The sequence below is a fragment of the Bufo bufo genome, chromosome 9, assembly GCF_905171765.1.
Source record: "Bufo bufo chromosome 9, aBufBuf1.1, whole genome shotgun sequence".
In the NCBI taxonomy this organism is placed as follows: domain Eukaryota; kingdom Metazoa; phylum Chordata; class Amphibia; order Anura; family Bufonidae; genus Bufo; species Bufo bufo.
In genome coordinates, this window is record NC_053397.1 from 55,806,459 (window position 1) to 55,821,645 (window position 15,187).

Sequence of the window (15,187 nt, forward strand, 5' to 3'; positions counted from 1 at the left end):
GTTAACCCGATATCTTTTAAGCTGAAACTACCAGACACGTTTCGAATTCATGATTCGTGTTCCATAAATCTTTGCTCAAAAAGTATGTCTTGCCTGTTGTTCCTCCACAGAAATCTCCATCACCAGTGGAGGTTAACGGTCAAGATGAGTTTGTTGTTTCTAGGATCATTGATGTTAGGAAGGTCCGAAACTGCAATACCTGGTTCATTGGAAGGGTTTTGGACCTGAAGAAAGGTCCTGGGTACCTGCTCATAGAATACATGCTGATAGGTTGATTAAGAGGTTTCATCTTGAAAGCCCAGGGAAGCCATCTCCACTGTCCTTGGGTCCTGAGGGCCCTCGTGAAGGTTGGGGGGGTACTGTCACAGTGCACCGGCGACGCAATCTTCCTGCGCTGCGCCGCCGGCATCCTGCCTCTCTCCCTGAGCAGCGACGCATGCTGCGTCCCCGTCTCCCAGGTAACAGGGGGCGGAGCGGACCCGACTGCATTCCTGCTGTCTGTGCGGTTGGCGTCCTCCGTTTCCCTGACAACAGTATCAGGCTGAGCACCGAGCTGGCCACTCGGTGCTCGGCTTCTGTGTCTGAGTGGGTCATGTGACGCTGGCCACGTCACATGACCTTAGCCTTTCACTATTTATACAGGCAGCCTGCTGGCCACAGGTTGCCTGCGATTTTGGTCCTGTGCCTAACTGTTATTACTCTGTGCTTCTGCTTCTCTGGATTTTGACCCTTGGCTTTTGTTCCTGACCCAACCTCGCCTGCCCTTGTGTACTGACGTGACCTCCAGGTTTGACCCAAGGCTAGTACTCTGACCCGTCCTTGCTATTCCTTGTGTACTGATGTGACCTCCAGGTTTGACCCTTGGCTTGTACTCTGACCCGTCCTTGCTGTTCCTTGTGAACTGACGTGACATCCTGGTTTGACCCTAGGCGTGTTTGTTACTGTCCTTGTTACCCCTGCTCGCCTACGTTAGTGTTGATCTCTTGAATTTCAGTATTGCTCCTGACACTTTACGTGACTTCGGATCCATCTGCAGGGTTCCCTCCTACTGCCTCTGCCTGGCTATATTCTGTCTCTGTCCACTCTGCCTCTCTGCACTTATAGAGGTTAGGGACCGTCGCCCAGTTACGCCCCGTCGCCTAGGACGGGTAGTGTAAGTAGGCAGGGACAGAGGCGTGGGTGGCAGCTAGTGGGTGCACTTCCTCTTCCCCACTTCCTAGTGCATGACAGTCAGGGGCGTCAAACATCTCCTGTACATCTCAATTTCGGGAAGTTGATGAAATACCAAGTAACATATGAACAAATGGAGAAGTACAACATAGCAGATTCTCTTTTGCCTGGGAATGGTGGGCTTGCCAGGCCTTATTCACATAACATTTTCAACAGAGCTTGACAAAAATGGTTGCATTGACTGAAAAAAATGTGTGTAGCTTAATCCACGATATACTCTGCCGCACTGCATGTGATTATAATGCCTTGCCCTCCTTTTCAATTTTTTTTTTTTACTTTTGTAATTGTACTTGTTCCTTTGTGTTGTATCCAAATCATCATCCACCATCAGTGAACACATCATACACAACTATGGCTTCCCTGGTTGGTTGGTCAAGGAGATTAAGGGGGAGAATTCCCAAAACTTGTGTAATGAAAAACTGTCTTAGTTGCCTATTGCGACCAATCAGATTCCACCTTTTATTTTACAGAGCCACTTTGGAAAATACAAGGATCAATTTGAAGTGAAGGAGAGAAAATCGCATATGTGAGAACTGCTCTCCATTCAACATTTTAGAAGTTCTGAAAATAGCCAAGCGAGCCCACTTGGCTATTTTTTAGAGGTCCTATAGCGGTGAATGGAGAATGCACCAGGCATGCATGGCCACCTCTCCATTTCCCGCTATGAGACTATCAGAAATAGCTAAGCCAGCACTGAGCTATTTTCAGAAGTCCCATAACAGTGAATGGAGGGTGGCAGCACATGCAAGGCTGCTCTCCCTTTTCTTTAAGAGGCCTTGTTTTCAATATAGGTGCTGGTACCAGAGGTGGGACTCGCAGCTATCTGACATTGATGGCATATCCTAGTGATATGCTATCAATGTCTAAGATGGGAATACCCCTTTTAGATGTGGTTGTGGAGTCTCGCTAGCCAGGTTGTTGCTAGCATTATTATTGTATTAGAAACTGGGCTCACCCCACAATAGGCTGGTAGGCTAACTGGACCCTTCATTTTTACAGACAATTTATTCATTTTCTTACACACAGCCAATATTTAAGTGTACTCTTACCATACTGTTCATTTGGAAAAGTATGACTTTCTTTTGTTCATTTTGGGTCCAAAGATTTATATTATTATTTGGGATTTATGTATATATACTGTGCAATTTGCCTTTAAAAATAAACTAGACAAACTAAATCATTGCTATTATCATCTCAGTATGTAGAACCCACCACTCCAGCTTTTGGGAAACTATTGATCTATATCAGTGGTGGCGAACCTATGGCACTGGTGCCAGAGGTGGCACTCAGAGACACCCTGGGCACCCATGCCCTGGAAAAAGTCTATGGTGTACCAATATGCCTTAGACTTTTCCTGACATTCATCAGCGCAGGGCCCACCATGAACAGCACAGGCAGAGCACTGAATGTAGGCAGGATATTATAGCTAAATTTATAAAGTACATGGAAGATATACTATATTGGTATTCAGGTTAAATTGCCGTGTTAGCACTTTGCGATAAATAAGTGGGTTCTGGGTTACAGTTTGGGTACTCAGTCTGTAAAAGGTTCGCCATCACTGGTCTATATTGAATGTTGTACTAGGGTAGTTTTACACACTTTGATGATACCTATGATTCAGCGATTTGATCACTTGTTCAACAATATCATCTTGATCACAAAGGAAGTGCAGAATGCATCTTTACATGCGAAAATTATTAGATATTCTGATGTACTTGGATATAAAGTCACCCAGTAAAGAGTCATTTAGTTGACATATTAAATCCCAGTTGAGCACTATGTTGATAGGATATAGGAATGCTTTAAGGACACATTATGTAAACAGGACATATGATGCTATTCAACCTGAGATATGGTGCCAATATTCATAAAGTGAGCCTGGTAACTACAGGCCAGTAAGTTTAACCTCTATTGTGGGTAAATTGTTTTGAGGTTTTCTAAGAGACGCTATCATGGAGTATCTCAATGAAAATACATGTATTATGAAGGAACAGTCCTGTAAAACTAATTGATCAGTTTCTATGAAAAGGTAAGTAGTAGACTGGACTGAGTGAGTCATTAGATGACAAATACTGTATGTGGGATTTTTCAAGGCATTCAATGCTGTGCCACATGAATGATTTGTACATAAAACGCAAATCTTTGGACTGATTGAAATTTGTGTAAGTGGTAAAGTAACTGGCTTGGTGGGTGGTTATTAATGATACAAACTCAGATAGGGTCGATACCAGTGGAGTACCAGAGATGTCAGTATTGGGCCGTATTCTCTTTAATATATTTATGAATGATCTTGTGGAGGGATTGAACAGTAAAATATCAACATATTCAGATTATACAAAACTGTGTAATATGATTATAACAAAAAGGGAGAGTATGCTTCTAAAAATGGATTTGGGTAGATTGGAGGCTTGGGCAGAAAGTGGCAAATTATATTTTATACAGATACATGTAAGGTTATGCACAAGGAAAGGGAAATCCATGCTGCCAAGACAAGTAAGATAATGGGGTGCATGAAAAGGCTCATAGGGTGGCATATACCAAACATCACTTGCACCTAAATTTAGGGCCTTTTTTTTACACCGGAAAGCTGGCGTGGGGAAATTATAAATTCCCCCTACGCCTATCGCTACAATATTCCTGTTTCTTGATTGATGTGGCATATGTTCTGAATGGGGATAGGAGAGCCACTGTCAGACACTCCTGGCTGTTACTAATCTCCCCTGAGGACAAAAGATCAGGTTCCTATCCTCATCAGGTCCCCATACACAAAAAGTAGTTGACTGACTTTGCTCTGAGGTATAATGGTGGGCTTTTCACATTTAGGAAATCATATTACCTAAAATTCTAAATAGAATATCACAAAAATTTTCACAAGATGGCAACTCAGAGACTTTTATTTTCAAATAATGCTTTGATTTTGGGGAGTTACCCTTTAAAACAAATGCTAGATTTGCATATTCAATGACAATATTGCATCCAAGAATGAACATATTTTCCTTAGAAAAGTTTCCTTGTATTCCTACAATGATTTCCATATTCACTTTCCTACAGTACCTGTACTTTCTTATAATTAGTTTTATTGATATCACAATCTACAAATGTCTTCCACAGAAGGAAGGAGACACTTTACATTCTGAGATTTATCACAGCACTCTAGGGAAATAAAAGCTGCAATATGTATATAATATTTGGGAAATGTAGTTATTACACGCAGAAAGAAATTCTGTTTACCTTTCAAAGCCTTGTTTCGGAAAAAAAGAAATATTCCCTGAGGATGATGGCCAATGTCCTTATTTTTAACTTTTTTTTGTAACGATTCTTATTCTCATTTTCAGGTTGTGCAAATAAATGTAGGAGTAAATCTATTTTCTAAGCAGAATAGCTGTGTGTGGTGCACTTTCAAAATTAAAATCTTTTTGCTATGCAAAGATGGGCAACCAGGTATAGCTGTTAACTAGTACTTACGATTAGGTGTAGTGTGCCTAAAGGTTCTGGTCTGTAAATTTTTGTAAATTGGAAATTTATACATTTGAATAAGCATAGGGAATGGATATTAGTAACCAATCACTCAACACTAAGGTGCATTACTTAAAGCATCAAATCCTTAGTGATAATTAATAATATTTCACTGATACTGTAGTGTTTAATCAATGTTTATCAATATTTTAAGAATTTACATCACATGGGAAAAAATGGGAATAAATTGGTCATGCAGGACCAAATAGGAAAGACACAAAACACCTTATGAAAGAGGACAAAAAACCAAGGCAGATACATTACACTATATCCCAAAAAACAGCTCTCACACAGAACTCTTTGATTGGAAACCAAGTAGATTTTAAGGCCTAGAACTGGTCTATTTAGTTTTCTAAGAAATGCCCCCTCCCCCCACAACAATGTAACATAGGGAATTATCCCAACAAATGTATAAATGAGCATACACTAGGATATGCTCAGTGGCGGTATGACCATAGACCCTACAGGAAATTTTCCCAGTGGGCCGATGTCCATAAGGCCACCTGAGCCCTTCTCACTGTTTCTGGCTGGCTACCTAATACTAGGGGTCGTTATTAGAGAAAGTCTAGGCAGCATGCTGAAGGTAGGGCTGGCTTGGTGTTGTGGCTCACATCTTACCTTCTAAACCCCTTGCTTCATATCCATATTAGAGACAACTGGAGGAGGACAGAACGTGGCAGCTATTGATGGCCACCACAGAGGGACAGCATCTAGGGAGGCATTTTCTGCTGCACTGTGGCATTTGGTACTGCGGGGTGATATTCTGTACTGTTCTATGGTATTACTGACTGCCAACTTGTTTTAGCCCTATCTCCTTGTGTTGCCCCACATTGGACCCACCTATAACACTGGGGCCACTTTTAGTTTTCTTTTCCAGGACCATTTTAAGTTTCCAGTCCACTCCTGGATGTGCTCACGCTAGAAGCACAACATCCATGTAGATGTAGAAATAGCTATGGATGCAGCCTGAGGTCCAAACCGGGAACATTAGTGGATCTGACAAAGATGAACCAGAAGTGCTTGTAAAAAGGACTTTACTAGGTGCTGCCAATGATGAAGGCTCTGGAAGCATGGTCCCCTTGACCTTTTATTGAACAGTGTTAAAAGCAACACGTTTCGGAACTGGACTTGTCTCTTCATCAGACACTGTACAATCCTTTGGCTGGATGGATGGTTTGTGTAATGCCTGATGAAGGACCTAGTCCGTCACCAAAATCTGTTGGTTTTTATCATTCAATAAAAGGTAAGAGACCATGCTTCCAGACCCTTCATCAGACCCTGCAGTGTCTGGCTGTTTTTTTTCCTGCACTTCTAGTTAGAGCCAGTCTATGTCAGAATACATTAAAATAAATTACAATAAATTATATTGACAGGCATTGTCATGGTAAGAGAAACCTAAAAGGGAATGTTCCCTAGCTCCTGTGGCAAATGACTTAGGTTGAAGGTCCATTTATACTCTTTGTATGCATTAAGCCCCAAATAACTGAATGAAAGACTAAATGTAATGGAGGGTCTATGTTGCAAATAGGATTCTACTAGTAATAACCAACAGCAGTTACCATAGTATAAACTGTATATATATGTTCTGTGGATGACTAATCATTACTGAATCACATGTCTCTCAAAAGCTAGCTTTTATACTTAGTAGCATGGGTGGACTGACCACAGATCCTATAGGGAGATTCATGGACACCAACCAGGCACGTGATGATCTGATGCTCTCAGCATCACGTAATTCAGGAGCCTGTGGCCAGAGGTGCTCTCCTGAATTCAACTGTATCATCATCCCCAGGACAGTGATAAAGTTGAATAGTGTGACAAGGGCAGAGATATTGTGTGTGCACTGAGGTATTTGGTTCTGCTGGGGCAGTATTTTGTGCTGCACTATAGTTTTGCTGGTCCCACCTACTTCTGTTGTCCTTGCCTACTTGTGTTGATCCTGCCTACTCATATTGTACCACCTTCTGTCAATTTGGACCCACCAATAACATGGGGCCACTTTTAGTTTTCTTTTTTCCAGGGCCACTTTAACTTTCCAGTCCCCTGCTTAGCAGTATGTCTTATCAGGGTCCTTCTACATAATACACCTTCAGCAGCCAATTATGTTTCCATGATTTCAAGGAAATATGTGATTTCTTGCTTGTTGACATCCCAACATGTCAGAAGATTTTGACTTACTCCAATATACCATAGGTAGAGTTGTCCCTATCTGGATAATTGAAAATCGACATTGGTAATACAGGAAAGAAGGAAATTGGAATTGAAATATAAACCCTTTATTCTATTACCTGAGCTTGATTATGTGAGAAATAATGTGTATGAGCTCAGTACTTCCTATAATACAATCTTTTCTTCTAAGACATGAGCTGTATGTCACCCTGTTGTAGACCCTAATTGGATTCAGATATTCAGTAGTTAATGATGAAACATTGGAGGTAATATGGGATCCTGTCATTTGGTGTTGTATAAGTGTTAGGGATGCTGAGACAAATCATATGTCTTTGCTTATTAAACCTCCCCAGCCCTGACACTCTTACATGGCAATGAGATCTTTTTGTGGACCACACATGATAGAATAGACATGATCAAACAAAAGTAGTGATCATGGGATATGAGTGGCACTGTCTATATATTTATAGAAAAGTGACAAAAGTAGAGAAAGTGACAAAAAAGGATAAGGTTGACAAAGGAAATTTATTAAAGAATGTAAGAATATTATATGCAAAATAAAAAAGAACAAAAAAAGTTATTTTTGGTGGCATCGTACTTGAGGCAACAGCGGCTGTATACCCAGAAGGGGTATTGTTGATATTTATGTATACTACATTAAAACTGAAATTATTTATTTTCTTCTAGTTTCAGCCATTAACCCATTTCACACCAATATAGGGTGTATCTATAGGGGGTGCAGAGGTAGCAGTAGATCCTGAGACGGCCAAAGGACCATTTTTCCACATAAGAAGACAGCAGTATTATGGGTGGCCCATGGTATATGGGGGCCCTGTTACAGATTGGGGCCCATGAGTTTTTGTGACAGTGACAAATTGTGAATACAGGCTGATGGCAGATACCACAGCTGGTAGAGAGTAGCAGGACACAGGCTGGCAGTGGACAACAGGACACATGCTGCTAGCAGGACACAGACTGGTGCTGAGAAGTAAGACAGGAATGTAATCAGTTGTAGCACGACTGGAACATGGTCACTTGTAACAGGACTAGAAAATTACCACAGTAGCAAGGCTGGAGTATAGCAAGACTGGACATAAAAGCCATGATGTATTGCCAGGAGAGTAATTTAGAAGCCATCCATAGAATCCATGGGTGAGGCAGGGAAATTAGTCATGTGAGACCAGGAGTCAAAACCAGAAGCATACATGGGACTTTCTGGTGATAGAATCCACAAGGACACAAAACTGGAAGGGACTGGGAACACCTGTGTGGGCAACACATTAATCCTCAAGACATGACTGCCATAGCAAGCAGGATTTAAATAGATTCATCAGAAACAGCCAATGGAACAATATGATGTTACATAGAAATCAGGTCCAGTCCAGGAAATGAGATAACCAGTGTTTTGTGGATAACATATGTTGTGGCTGAGAAGTTCAGATAGTACACAGAGACAGACTGGAATCGTGGTCGTAATAGCATTGTTGAATTTGTAGAGTAGACCAAGAGCAGACCGACAAGCCACCTGGGTCAAAAGCCAGTTCATAAAAGTTTCAAATAGCAACTCTGCCACTAATTCATAGAAAAGTTTCTATTTTATGCAAATAACTCATAGCCGAAATATATCCAGATTTTAAATTTATCCAATCAGTTTTCTTACCTCAGCATTATTAGGTTTACAAAAAGAGGACATAGAAATGAAAAACATATCATACAAGCGTGGTCAAGAAGGATCACATAACCATAAATTATTTTAAAACCAGGAAGTATTACAAAAGATACACTGCTCAAAAAAATAAAGGGAACACAAAAATAACACATCCTAGATCTGAATTAATTAAATATTCTTCTGAAATACTTTGTTCTTTACATAGTTGAATGTGCTGACAACAAAATCACACAAAAATAAAAAAATGGAAATCAAATTTTTCAACCCATGGAGGTCTGGATTTGGAGTCACACTCAAAATTAAAGTGGAAAAACACACTACAGGCTGATCCAACTTTGATGTAATGTCCTTAAAACAAGTCAAATTGAGGCTTAGTAGTGTGTGTGGCCTCCACATGCCTGTATGACCCCCTACAACGCCTGTGCATGCTCCTGATGAGGTGGTGGACGGTCTCCTGAAGGATCCCCTCCCAGACCTGGACTAAAGCATCTGCCAACTCCTGGACAGTCTGTGGTGCAACGTGACGTTGGTGGCTAGAGCGAGACATGATGTCCCAGATGTGCTCAATTGGATTCAGGTCTGGGGAACGGGCGGGCCAGTCCATAGCATCAATGCCTTCGTCTTGCAGGAACTTCTGACACACTCCAGCCACATAAGGTCTAGCATTGTCTTGCATTAGGAGGAACCCAGGGCCAACCGCACCAGCATATGGTCTCACAAGGGGTCTGAGGATCTCATCTCGGTACCTAATGGCAGTCAGGCTACCTCTGGCAAGCAAATGGAGGGCTGTGCGGCCCTCCAAAGAAATGCCACCCCACACCATTACTGACCCAATGCCAAACCGGTCATGCTGGAGGATGTTGCAGGCAGCAGAACGTTCTCCACAGCGTCTCAAGACTCTGTCACGTCTGTCACATGTGCTCAGTGTGAACCTGCTTTCATCTGTGAAGAGCACAGGGCGCCAGTGGTGAATTTTCCAATCTTGGTGTTCTCTGGCAAATGACAAACGTCCTGCACGGTGTTGGGCTGTAAGCACAACCCCCACCTGTGGACGTCGGGCCCTCATATCACCCTCATGGAGTCTGTTTCTGACCGTTTGAGCAGACACATGCACATTTGTGGCCTGCTGGAGGTCATTTTGCAGGGCTCTGGCAGTGCTCCTCCTGTTCCTCCTTGCACAAAGGCGGAGGTAGCGGTCCTACTGCTGGGTTGTTGCCCTCCTACGGCCTCCTCCACGTCTCCTGATGTACTGGCCTGTCTCCTGGTAGCGCCTCCATGCTCTGGACACTACGCTGACAGACACAGCAAACCTTCTTGCCACAGCTCGCATTGATGTGCCATCCTGGATAAGCTGCACTACCTGAGCCACTTGTGTGGGTTGTAGACTCTGTCTCATGCTACCACTAGAGTGAAAGCACCGCCAGCATTCAAAAGTGACCAAAACATCAGCCAGGAAGCATAGGAACTGAGAAGTGGTCTGTGGTCACCACCTGCAGAACCACTCCTTTATTGGGGGTGTCTTGCTAATTGCCTATAATTTCCACCTGTTGTCTATCCCATTTGCACAACGGCATGTGAAATTGATTGTCACTCAGTGTTGCTTCCTAAGTAGACAGTTTGATTTCACAGAAGTGTGATTGACTTGGAGTTACATTGTGTTGTTTAAGTGTTCCCTTTATTTTTTTGAGCAGTGTATATTAGGGTTATTCACTTTAGAAAAAAGACGACTGAGGGGAGATCTAATTACTATGTATAAATATATCAGGGGTCAGTACAGAGATCTATCCCATCAGGGCACATCCTCTGCGTCTGGAGGAAAGAAGGTTTGTACACAAACATAGAAGAGGATTCTTTACGGTAAGAGCAGTGAGACTATGGAACACTCTGCCTGAGGAGGTGGTGATGGGGAGTACAATTAAGGAATTCAAGAGGGGCCTGGATGTATTTCTGGAGCGTAATAATATTACAGGTTATAGCTATTAGAGAGGGGTCATTGATCCAGGGAGTTATTCTGATTGCCTGATTGGAGTCGGGAAGGATTTTTTTATTCCCCTAAAGTGAGGAAAATTGGCTTCTACCTCACAGAGTTTTTTTTTTTTGCCTTCCTCTGGATCAACTTGCAGGATGACAGGTCGAACTGGATGGACAAATGTATTTTTTCGGCCTTATGTACTATGTTACTATGTCTTCAAAAGTACTGTGTCACAGAAGTGGTAAGACATTCTGTATCTAAGGTGTTGAATAAAGATAAGTGAAGTTTTGAAAAATTCGACTCGGTCAATTCTCCGAACTTTGACAAGAAATTCGATTAATTACTAATTAATTTGTCACAAATTGAGAAAAATCAGGTATACTCAGGCCCCTCTGCTTAATCATATTTATCCCACTTGGTGGCCCAATCTCAGTGAGAAGGCTTGGAATTTAATCTGCAGGGATATTGCAGGGAGAGTGTATTGCGGTATGCATTACGTTCTAGTGCAACCACATTAACCCTTTTAACCCCGGGCCAGTTTTCACCTTCCTGCCCAGGCCGTTTTTTGCAAATTCGACATGTGTCACTTTATGTGGTAATAACTTTAAAATTAAAACGCTTTTACTTATCCAGGACATTCTGAGATTATTTTTCGTCACATATTGTACTTCATGACAGTGGTAAAACTGAGTCAAAAAATTTCATTTTTATTTATAAAAAAAATACCAAATATACCAAACATTTGGAAAATGTGCAAATTTCCAAATTTCAATTTCTATACTGCTTTTATAATAGATAGTAATAATTCCAAAAATAGTTATTACTTTTCATTCCCCATATGTCTACTTCATGTTTGGATCATTTTGTGAATGCCAATTTATTTTTTGGGGTCGTTAGAAGGCTTAGAAGTTTAGAAGCAAATCTTGAAATTTTTTAGAAAATTTCCAAAACCCACTTTTTAAGGACCAGTTCAGGTCTGCAGTCACTTTGTGAGGCTTACATAATAGAAACCACCCAAAAATTACCCCATTTTAGTAACTACACCTCTCAAGGTATTCAAAACTGATTTTACAAACTTTGTAAACCTTTTAGGTGTTCCACAAGAATTAATGGAAAATGGAGATGAAATTTCTGAATTTCACTTTTCTGGCAGATTTTCCATTTTAATCCATTTGTTTCCGCTAACAAAGCAGGGATTACCAGCCAAACAATACTCAATACTTACGCAAAATACTCAATACTTATTTCCCTGATTCTGTAGTTTACAGAAACACCCCATATGTGGCCATAAACTGCTGTATGGGCACACGGCAGGGCGCAGAAGGAAAGGAACGCCATATGGTTTTTGGAAGGCAGATTTCACTGGGATAATTTTAAGCTGCTATGTCACATTTGAAGACCCACTGATGCACCCCTACAGTAGAAACTCCCAAAAAATTACCCCATTTTGGAAACTACGGGATAAGATGACAGTTTGTTGGTACTATTTTAGGGTACATATGATTTTTGGTTGCTCTATACACTTAAAACTTACACTTTACACTTTTTGTGAGGCAAGGTAAGATAAAATAGCTGTTTTGGCACCGTTTATTTTCTGTTATTTACAGTGTTCATATGACAGGTTAGCTCATGTGGTATTTTTATAGAGCAGGTTGTTACAGACTCGAGAATACCAAATATGACTAATTTTTGTTTTTGTTTGTTTCAGTTTTACATAATAAAGCATTTAAAAAAATATATATATTTTGTGTCTCTATTCTGAAAGCCAGAGTTTTATGCATACTTTTTATTTATTTATTTAAGTTTTAAACAGTAACAGCATTTTTGAAACAAAAAAAAATCATGTTCTAGTGTCTCAATATTCTGAGAGCCATAGTTTTTTTTATTTTTTGGGTGATTGTCTTAGGTTCTCATTTTTTGCGGGAAGAGATGACGGTTTGATTGGTATGATTTTGGGGACTTTTTGATCGCTTGCTATTACACTTTTTGTGATGTAAGGTGACAAAAAAATTGCTTTTTGACACAGTTTTTATTTTTATTTTTTACCGTGTTAACCTGAGGGGTTAGGTCATGTGATATATTTATAGAGAAGGTCGTTACAGACGTTGCAATACCTAATGTGTCTACTTTTTTAATTTATTTAAGTATTACACAATAATATTATTTTTGAAACAAAAAAATCATGTTTTAGTGTGTCCATGGTCTGAGAGTCATAGTTTTTTTTATTTTTTGGGCGATTGTCTTAGGTAGGGTATCATTTTTGCGGGATCAGATGACGGTTTGATTGGCACTATTTTGGGGTGCATATGACTTTTTGATCGCTTGCTATTACACTTTTTGTGATGTAAGGTGACAAAAAAATGGCTTTTTGACACCATTTTTTTTTTTAACATGTTCACCTGAGGGGTTAGGTCATGTGGTATATTTATAGAGCAGGTTGTTACAGATGCGCCGATACCTAACATGTCTACTTTTTTTTATATTTTTTTACCTTTAACACAATAAAAGCGCTGGAATGTAGGGCGGCAGTGTGAGGAGCTCCGCTTCACCCTCTTCCCATATCTGCACATAACCAAGCGCAGAGCCACCAGAGACACCTGAAAGCTGTGGCTCTTTACTATCTGCCTGCCTTTTTTATCCTTCCATGGAGAGATACCTGCTCAGAAGCAGTGGAAGACCGGCGAATGCACAGGTGAAAGCAAGATGGCGTCAGAAGACCGCATGGACACATGTGAATCTCCAGCTTACTCACCAGAATTATTTGTGGGGGAAGCGGAGTTGACATATCTTGATAATATGGGAATTCTGCTAGACTATAAAAGACTAGCCATTGAGGTAGCAAAAGATCTTGCCCTGGACATCAAAGACTCTCTCATCACAGCTGTCTCTGCCTTGCTTCAGGAGATACATGCTGAAGTAGAGTTACATTCCTCAAGAATAGGAGAAATGGAGCAAAGAATACTAACTCTAGAAGATGAACCTACAGGGGCTTTTAATAAATTAAGAGAGCTATCAAAGGAAAATGCTACAATGCACTATCGCATGGAAGACCTGGAAAACAGGTTGCACAGGAATAACCTGCGAATATTAGGGGTTCCTGAATTCATAAAACCCTCACAACTACAGGAACTATGTGAGGATGAGATTCCAAAAGCCTTAGGTCTGACAGGCCTTAAAAGAGCGGAAAGAGACCATTGTGTGGGACCTGCCCAAATTACAGCATCAAACCAGACAACTGCGCCACAGCCCCACATGAGCAGGCCCAGGCAAGTTATTGTAAAGTTCCTTGATTACAACCATAAGGAAGAAATTTTTAGAGCGTTTCGTACAAGGAAATCCCCTCTAGAAATACATGAAGAAAAACTGTTGATAATTGCGGACTACTCCGCAGAAGTGGCAAAGAGAAGGAGTGAATACAGCACAGTATGTTCCACATTATATGCCAAAAAGACAAAATTCCAGCTGCAATTTCCCGCGACGTTGAAGATTCAGATAGCGGGTGAGGGGCCCTATGTCTTTAAATCTCCAGTTGAAGCGCAAAAATTTGCAGAGGCCCAGGGATGGATATCAGGAAAGGAGCTAGACAAGACAAGCAAACCAAGCAAGAGATACTCGCCAATCCAATGCCAAGAAGGAGACAAAGAAAGTTTCCAGTCTACCACTGAGGCACCCACTACATCGGAACACAGATGGAGCGAATGGAAGAGAGCACCTGGGAAGGAATCGCAAGCTGCAGAAGCCAGACCTTCTCCAAAAATCAAAGAGCCCAAAGACTGAACCGCTATGCAACTTTTGCAGTGGACTGATAAGTATCAGGGTCTTAATATGAGGGTTATAGAAGGAAAATATTCTTACTGATTTATTCTAGGTTGGTTGAGTATTAAAACACAGCAGGAGCCAGGGATGTTTGAGTCTTAATTCCAGAAAAAAGAGAAGTCCAGAGATAGTTAGAAGTGGTGTAGTGGAATAAGAAAAGGGATGCCAATACAATGATGTTCATGTTTATGTTCTTGTTTTTGTTCACTGTTCATGAAAATACTCATTTACTTCTGAACCTGAGCACCAACTCAACGATTTGTGGGGTGGGTGAAATGCATCTTAGAGAGGGCATAGGGATGAACTATACTGTACTATGTATGTTGACTATACGTTTATGAATACCATATCATCATAACCTAATCACTTGGAATGGGGCTCCGTTCCCCGGAAAAACGGATGATGGTCCTACTTCACTTGAAAAGATTGAAGGCAGACATTGCATTATTGCAGGAGACACATTTGGGAGAAGGGGAATGGAAAAGGATGCGTAAACTTTGGGTGGGCACAGTTCACGGATCACCAGCCCAGGGCAGATCAGCTGGGGTGCTCACTTTAATTCACAAATCTCTACCACATAAGGCTACTTTCACACCTGCGTTGGGTGCGGATCCGTCTGGTATCTGCACAGAAATTTTTCCTGGGGGGGGGCATAATTTTATTGACATCCATGCTCTGCTTGTTTCTGAGAATGTAATGAAGGGGAGTGGCATATTCATTATCACAAAGTATAATAACGCATGAGCTGTGCAGTGGCGGATCCAGAGCCTGGTCTCGGGAGGGGCACTTCCATATTATTTTCTGTCTGCCGCCAC